General features: G+C 43.3%; 1 protein-coding gene across 1 annotated transcript in view; it reads right to left on the bottom strand.

The window, feature by feature from the left end:
* The window catches only part of WNT2 (Wnt family member 2), a 50,430-nt gene that overhangs the window by 2,520 nt on the left and 39,941 nt on the right, over window positions 1-7,969 (bottom strand). The gene's annotated exons all lie outside the window — the stretch shown is intronic.

The following is a 7,969-nucleotide window of genomic DNA, read 5'->3' as shown; positions in this document are numbered from 1 at the left end:
CCCCCCCCCCCCCCCCGCGCCCCACACACACTCTTGCTTGCACATACTCTCTCAACCTTTAAAAAACAAACAAAGGCAAACTAAAGCTATCAGGAATTACCAACGAGTCATCTTAATGAGGATGATGTATGCTGAATGGCAATACATTTTTATGTATTTGTTTCTGAAAAAGAACTTTCCAATAGGAAGCCTCTGAATTTGCTCCTATGCTGGGAAAGCACCCAGAATTCTTTTCCAAGAGCATTACCAGACAAGAGAACCAAGTGTAGTGGATATTTCTGAAGAGTTTGCTCAGCTTAAAATGATCCCTCTACTTCCTCCTCCACAGAGATAGGCATCTGGCACCCATGTTGCCTATCCCTCTGCTCACTGGTGATAACTGAGCCAGAGTGGACAGCTGACTCATGCCGAGTCAGTCAGAGAGATGTCCCTGGAGATCGTGATTTTGACAGAGACAGCCAATGTCTTCATGTATAAACTGTCACCATTGGCAGACATGCGCCATGACGAGGTCTGAGGACTAGGGAAGACCACAGAAGTGAAGCAGATATACAGACAGTGAAGTCAAGAGATGGAAAGAGAATGCCATCCAGATCCTGAGCTATTGTCTGGCTTTGCTTCCATTTCTCCCTGAGGTCTGGCTACATTCTAACCTTTGAGTTCTTGTATTCTTATAATAAATTTCTCCTTTTAGCACAAACTGCTTTCTGTTATTTACAATGAATGATCTTAAATAATCGACAGACCTGGAAAAGCTAAACTCTTTTGAGGAGCAAAACAAAGAAAAACAAAACCGGGTAATCAGGATAAAAAAGATAGTGACTAAATGCATTTACAGTTCCCCCATCACTTAATTAGGAAAGTCTCCCTCTTCACAACTCCTACGGCGCCTCGTGACTTTCTGTGTTTATCACAATCCGCTCTGTGTTAGAATTATCTATACAAATGTCATGCTGCCCTGCCTGTCAAGAATGACCAGGGAAGCAACAAGGTTCAAATAGGGTGTGGGGTCAAGAAGAGGAGAGGGTGGAACACTACTTGCTCTGCACGATTGGCTGCCGAGAGCAGGAAGACAGACAGGGAAATTTCAGGAGGACAGGAAGGATGGCAAAGGGCTGGGGTCAGGGTGGTGGGTGGGTCAGCCAAGGATGGCCCTGAGCGTACATCGTGCTGAAGAAGCAAAGAGTTAGAACAGGCAGCAGCTGGGCCTGGATTCAGGGCAACCAGCAGGACAGAACTCAAAATTACTGATTGTGCAAAAAGGATGGATGGCCAAATGCTGCCTTTGAACAGCACGCCCATTATTTAATTCCATAAACATTTAGGGAACACAAACATGTGTAAGACACTGTGCTGGCTGCTCAGGGTTTTGTGAGGGAGGAGGAGAATAAAACAGAACCTATTCTCTGGGGACTAATAATGGAGTGAAGACATAAATGAAGAGATCTGTAAAGAGATCCTTCCACTACTTTGGGATAACAGTTTCATTGGCTGAAGACCTACTGTAATCCACAGCAGTCATGTGCAAAAGCTCCATAGCAAACAGCTCAAAAATGATAGACAAGTGAGTTATTTAGAACTTAGACAAACCTGGATTCAAATCCTAGCTTTGCTATATATCAGTTCTGTGACCTTAGACAAATGGCATAATCTTTTAAAGAATTATTTAATTTTACGTATTATTATTATTATTATTTAATTCAACCAGAAAGAGACAGAGAGAGGGAAAGTAAGAAAGTAAGCCTCCAGGTCTGGGATTCGACCTGCAGTTGGCCATGTAGGAGTCCTGTGCCTTCACCACCACACCACCTGCCAACCCCACAAATGACCTAATCTTGATAAGTTTCAATTTCCTCCCATACTAAATTAGGATGAAAACAATTTCTTTCTCATAGGGTTGTGGGAAAGAAAGATGGAATGAGAATGAAAGTGCCTGGCAAAGCACATGTTCAGTTAATGTTAGGTGAACCCATCTATGCCCTTACTGAGTATATACTGAGCGCCTCCTATGTACCAGGCACGGTTATTGGATCTTTGGATATATCAGCCAAAAAATCCAAAGATCCCATGGGGGGCATACGCCAGACATATTATAATAATGATACTTCTTCATCCAAATATTGGTCATTGTAAACAGGATCAGAAAAGGAGCAATCAACCACATGGTTTTACAGAGGAGGTGGCATTAGAGAAGACGTAAGGGATGAGTAGGAGATGTACAGGGAAATAATGGAGTGAAAGGCATCCCAGGTAAGAGGGGACCTCCTAGCAGAAATTCCAAGGGCAAGTTCACAAAAGGCTGTGGGTTCTGTAAGGCCAACACATAGGGTGTGTATTAGGCGTGTGCATGTGTGCCCTAACTGCGACAGGATGGAGAAATTGAGGAAAGACATGGTGGCATAATTCCACCTCAGTGGAATATATATATATGATACATGGACATTATAGCAAACTAAAAACAAACAAAAATGAAAACAAAACCTGCACTACTGCCCTCCTACCCCAAATGGGATAAAATCTGAACTATAATAAGGCATAAAGACTCTTCAACCTGTTACTCCAATCTCCCTTTATTTTTGTGTTTTTTTATTTGCCAGAGGAGGGCGTATTTATTCACCATAGAGAAACAGCTAGACAAAGGGAAAGGGAAAAGCAGAGAGACCAGGAGAAAGCACCACCCACTGAGGTGGAATTATGCCACCATGTCTTTCCTCAATTTCTCCATCCTGTCGCAGTTAGGGCACACATGCACACGCCTAATACACACCCTATGTGTTGGCCTTACAGAACCCACAGCCTTTTGTGAACTTGCCCTTGGAATTTCTGCTAGGAGGTCCCCTCGTACCTGGGATGCCTTTCACTCCATTATTTCCCTGTACATCTCCTACTCATTCCTTATATCTTCTCTCTAATGCCACCTCCTCTGTAAAACCATGTGGTTGGGCATGAACAGGTTTATGAACAGGTTTTTTTTTTTTTTTTTTGGAGAGGTTTTGCTATAGGGCGCATGTGCTCGCCAGAAAGTCAGAGAGAGAGAGACAGAGAGACAGAAAGCAAGAAATCACCCCCCGGAGGGGATGGTCACGCCGCAATCCCTTCTCCATTCTCCTCTCGGGATCTTGGGCACGCACGCACACGCACCCAGCCTGAGTTTTAAGTCACCGGGTCCAGGACGCAAACCGCGGTAGACTACGTGGGAGTCCAGCAACATAGCCATTACGCTAACTGCTGGTTCCCGGGCATGAACAGTTTTTCAAGCTGGTTTCAGGACTTGATCTGTGCAGCTGACCATAGAAGAACCTGCCACCTTAACCTCCATGCCACCTGCTGGTCGTAGTGCACATTTTTAATTAGGGAAAAGTATTTGCAATGATAAGTCTGGAAGAGCAGCTTGAGGACAGGGAGGTAAGACTTGAGGATGTTGGAACAGTCCAGACAAGAGACAATGAGTGGAGAAAGAATCAGGACAAATACATGATAAGCTAAAGAGAGTGAATTACTAGAACTTGGTGATTCATTGAATTAAGGAATGGGTGTGGGGTGGAGGTATCAAGTAGGAAAAGACTGGAAAAAGTCCATTGGCTCCAAAACAAAAAGGTAACTGGTGCCCTCGATGAGAGCAGTTTCAGTGGGTGACATGGACGGATGCAGTGGACTGAAGGTAGTCATGGGAGGACAGGACATGGGGACAGTGAGCGTGGGGAAAGGTCTCAAGAAGCTTGGTACTAAGATGGACAAAAGAAAGTACAGCTGCAAGGAGTGATGAGGACGAAGGTGAGACTTTAAGTTTTAGATCATTAAGTTTTTTTTTTTTGGTGTTTATGTAGCATTGGATACTTCACGTGAGGTTTTCATTACAGATTACGTTTTTATTTATATTAAGTACAAAAATTAGAAAAGCTAGTCAATGCTATCAGAGGTCAGGGAAGTGATCTCTCTTAGGAAGTAAACAAAAGGAGCAAGAGGGAAGCTTATGGAATACTGGGCCTCTTTAGGTTCTTGATCCAGGCACAGGTTAAATAGGTATATTCATTTTAGGAAATTCATGGAGCTGGACATAAGTGATGTGTACCATTTTTTGCATTTATTTTATATTTCAATAATGAGTTAAGGTGGTAGCAGTGGTGATGAAGTAGTCAACGTGGCAGGGACAAGGAGGTCACACATGTGGAGGCCCAGAATGACCAAAGCTCTGTAATGTGTAAAGAGCAGAACGGTGTTCCACATGGCTGGAATATACTATCCAACGGGGACAGTGGCAAGAGATGAAGCTGGGGAGGTGAGTGGAAACAGCACTGTGAATGGCCTTGGAGTTTAACTTTTAAACCAAGAGTTTGATGGAATTCTCTGTGGGTCATTATGCAAAAAAGCAACATGATTTGATTTGGGTTTCCAAAGGATCACTAGGGATGCTTGGCTGAATGGATAGAAGAGGGCTAAGTTAAAGACCAATAAAGTATCCTAAGCAGGATGCCAAGTGGCTTGGATTAAGGCAGTGATAATAGGAATGGGAGAGGTTAATGAACTGGAGGAGGTGAGGAGGCAGACCTGAAGGACATTGTGATTGAGTGTACCATTAGGGGAGAGGCTCTTAGGTTGAGGCCTGAGTGACTGGATTATGACTTGGGATTCCTTGAGGCAAGGAAAACCTGGGGATGGGCAGGCTTTGAGAAAAGATGATAAATTTAATTTTCAAAATGGCAATTTCAAAATCAGCATTGTGACTAGGTCATCTAGGTAGAAATGTTTGTGGAAATACTCAGGAAAGTGGTAGGGCTGGAGATGCAGCTGAGAAAGCCTTTCACCCAGAAGTGGTAACTGGATCATGGGTGAGTTAAGAGACCTAGTGGGTTTGACAAATATTCTCACCTGGCATCCCAGGAGTAACTGAATTGTTACCTTTTTGTGTTTTGTTCACAAGCCCTGCACACCAGTAAACATTCTTCCACTGATCTGTATTTGTCAAACATGAACACGTTTGATGCATTAGAATCATTTATCTGTGGGACCAGCATATGGCATAATGGTTACGGTGCTGGGCTCCGACATAGTTGACCATAGTTTCAGTCCTAGACCCAGTGGCTTAAAACTCACTGTGTGTGTGTGTGTGTGTGTGTGTGTGTGTGTGTGTGTGTGTATGTATGTGCTCAAAATCCCAAGAGGAGAATGGAGAACAAGAGACTGTAGCATGGCCATCCCCCTAGGGAGGTTCTTTCTCATTTTATGTCTCTCTGTCTCTTTGGTGAGCACACACACACTACAGCAAAAATCTCTCTCTCTCTCTCTGTCTCAAAAAAAAAAGAAAAAAGAGAATTGTTTATTTGCCTTAGGGCCATGGATTTAGGGGCTAGGACAGGTAGGTGCAATGTCTCATTCCTGAAGCAGACTGTAGATCTTTCACTGATATCTCATTTAATGGTCTCTCCCCAGTGGGGTGTAAAGGCTAAAAGGAACTGAGCTGGTGGTCTTACACAGTCCTGTAGGTTGGTCATGGTGTTTTTTTTGTCCCCTCAGTGCAGAAAACTGAACTAAACTGAACTGAACAGAAGGGTTGCTCAGTGAAGTGACCTCAACATCATCAGAACTAAGAGAGAGAGACAAAGCAATGGCCATTGACAAAAGCTTAACTCAGAAGTAGTTTCAGTAAAGGAAACAAAGGCTCTAGTAGTGAGATGGCTCAGTAATTCAATGCTTAGTTATAAAGTGCTAGAAAACATGATTAATCTGAACATGCTACTCTCCACTGTCTGCCCAAACACGGCATAATGAGGGCCCAGAAGAAGGAAGATGAGAGAGGCTTTTGAGGACTGAGTACCACCCATGTGAGAACAGCAGTGAGGTCACAGCCTGGAGCTGTAATGGGCCCCTCTGAGGAATAGGGGCACCAGGGGATGGGCCAACTGAGGATTGTTCTCTGAAGCAAAAGGAGAGGATGGAGTGCCCTAGTGATGGTCTACAAACTGGCCCTGCTTTGGGGTTTGGGTCTAATTAGGTCCAATGCCAGACTGTAGGGCAGAAGCACAGTTTTGAGACTTGCTGTCATTTCAGCATAACACAGAACCATTTCACCAACTTTCCAGAGAATAGAATCTATACAAAATTTGCTGGAATTACTTTTCCCTAATAAATTAAAAATTCATTCTTATTATGACTGTTATTAGTTTATTTTTTTTACATTTTCGGTTTTGTTTGCTTTGCTTTGCTAGAGGATGCATGCAATTACCAGAGACAGACAGGTAAAGAAAGAAGGAGAGGATAAAGCACCCCCCATGAGGAATGGTCATACCACAATCTCTTTTCTTCCATTTCACCCTCCTTTTGGAATTTAGACACACACTTATATGTATTCCTGGCATGTTTCTCAAGCTGTCAGGTCAGGGGCTTGAACATACAGTCAACCATGTGGGATCCAGCTCCCTTAATCACTAGACTATGGAGCCAACCATTTAGATTTATTTAAAGTTTATTTCTTCCATGGGAGGGAAAGAAAGAGACAGCACCCCAACAAGGTATAGATGCTATACTATACTCCCAGCCTTAGCCAGCCCTGGATGATGGGCACATATGTATCTGGCACACTCCAGAGGTCCCCAGATCTGAACCCAGAACCTTCCCATGTGGGTTGGACTCACAGAGCATTGCCTTTTACTTCTGTGACATTGTCTAGCCCCCAGACTCATTATTATTGATAGCAGCAGGGCTACATCACTGCAGGACAGCTCATTCACCTTTCTAAGATAGCAAGCATCACCGTTATACTTAGAAGAGAATCAAGCCTATGTGTGTGTGTGTGTGTGTGTGTATTTCCTTAATGAAACAGAGCCGGTGAGTTATGTGATCTGCCCTGGATATTTGAGACACATAATTTCAGATTTTTTCCCCAAAATAATATGCCATCTTATTCATCAACGAGTCATTTATCCTAGTTTGGGCCATAACAGGAACTCCTGCGAAAATCACCCTTAAGCCCAGAAGGGTGAGTTTCCACATTTCCAAAGCTGGATATAGTAGAAAATCATCCATCCTTTCTTCTTTTTTCCTAGTTCATTCTCCTTCTTTCTTCCTTTCCCTTTACCCTTCCCCCCCCCCCATTTTACTCCCTTTGCTTTCTTTTTGTCCATATCTGGCACCAATCTTATGGAACACTTACATGGGTTAGGCCCTGTGATAAACACTTAATCTGCATTATTTCACTTAATTCTCATAAGCTCATAAAGTAGGTACTATTGTCGTCATCATTTGTTGAATAAAGAAATGGAGGTTCAGAGAGGTTAAGTAATTTGCTCAAGATCATGCAGCTAGCAGGTGGCAGGATTAGGACCTTAAACCAGGCCTTTCTGACAGCAGAGCACAAGCTCATAAATGCTGTGGTGGTCTACCTCTCTGCAGAGAGCCACATGCTGGTGCCCTGCCAGGTGCCACAAGGCAGACTGTTTAGGAATCTATGACCAAAGCTTCAGCCTCTTTTCTGCATTCTCCCTTAATTCTTTTATCTATTGAAGACCTTGAAAGGGTCCTGACATGCAACATTTTCAGGAGGAGAGTCTTTTCTCCAGATCATGATATGCTGTAGGCTATTAAGATACCTGAAGTAGTTATGTGAGAAAAAGAAAAGGGACAGTTAATATGGGCTTAGTTTAGGCTGCATTTTTTTTTTTTGAGAGGTTTTTGATATAGGGCACATGTACTCACCAAAAAAGATAAACAAGAGAGACAGAAAGCGAGAAATCACCCCCCAGGGTGTATGGCCATACCACAATCCCTTCTCCTCCATTCTCCTCTCAGGATCTTGGGCACACACGCACACGCTCCTGACGTGAGTTTAAGCCACTGGGTCCAGGACTCGAAACATGGTTGACTACTACATGTGAGTCCAGCAACATAGCCATTATGCCAACTGCTGGTCCCAAGGCTACATTTTTCTTTTTCTTTTTTTTCTTTCTTCCTTTTTTTTGGTATTCTATATATT

This window comes from Tupaia chinensis, unplaced genomic scaffold (genome assembly GCF_000334495.1).
Source record: "Tupaia chinensis unplaced genomic scaffold, TupChi_1.0 Scaffold139935_1, whole genome shotgun sequence".
In the NCBI taxonomy this organism is placed as follows: Eukaryota; Metazoa; Chordata; class Mammalia; order Scandentia; family Tupaiidae; genus Tupaia; species Tupaia belangeri.
This window is presented reverse-complemented; position numbering and strand designations above follow the sequence as displayed.